The following is a 711-nucleotide window of genomic DNA, read 5'->3' as shown; positions in this document are numbered from 1 at the left end:
AAATAACCTGTTTTTCCGCAGGTTCCCAATTGTATGTAGACACAATTGTCCACAGGGTCACAATTTTAATCAGGTATATTTATACCAATTGAAAGTGTGTCATTTTCTGTATGTTAGTAAAAATGTAAAAATATTTGTCTTTGGCTGCCAGAATTTATATACTGTAGTATGGTGATCAGTAGTATTAGTGTATTATAGTATTTCACAATTGTTAAAACACTAAACCCCATTGTCTGAAACCAATGCTCGATGTTCTAAACACATTTGTCGAATCAGTCACTTTGTAGGCAAAACCTTAAACAAGTTCAGATATTAAGACACTGTTTGCAAATCTCATCCACTCTTTTTGATAAACTCTAAACACATTCTTACTCACTAAAACACATTTTGCACTGTGGCAAAAGTTAAACACAACTACAACACAGCTGTCATCGTTTACACACAACAACTCAAAATTGTTCACACTTCTTTCTAATGATGTGATCAAATCAGTTGTCTAGAATATAAGCCAGTACAGGTGGCCCAGGTACGTTGAGTGTTGATACCACAATGGATGGAAACAATGTGAGAGGAAGAGGAGGAAGAGTTTGTGTAAGTGGTGGTGGACGAGGAGGAAGAGTACAATGTTAACGAAGAGCAACACCAAGCATAGTAATTTCAGATCAAATTCGGGCAACTGTGATAGACCATGTTCTTGTTCATGGAATGACA

This window comes from Barbatula barbatula (assembly GCF_947034865.1).
Source record: "Barbatula barbatula genome assembly, chromosome: 10".
Lineage (NCBI taxonomy): Eukaryota > Metazoa > Chordata > Actinopteri > Cypriniformes > Nemacheilidae > Barbatula > Barbatula barbatula.
This window is presented reverse-complemented; position numbering follows the sequence as displayed.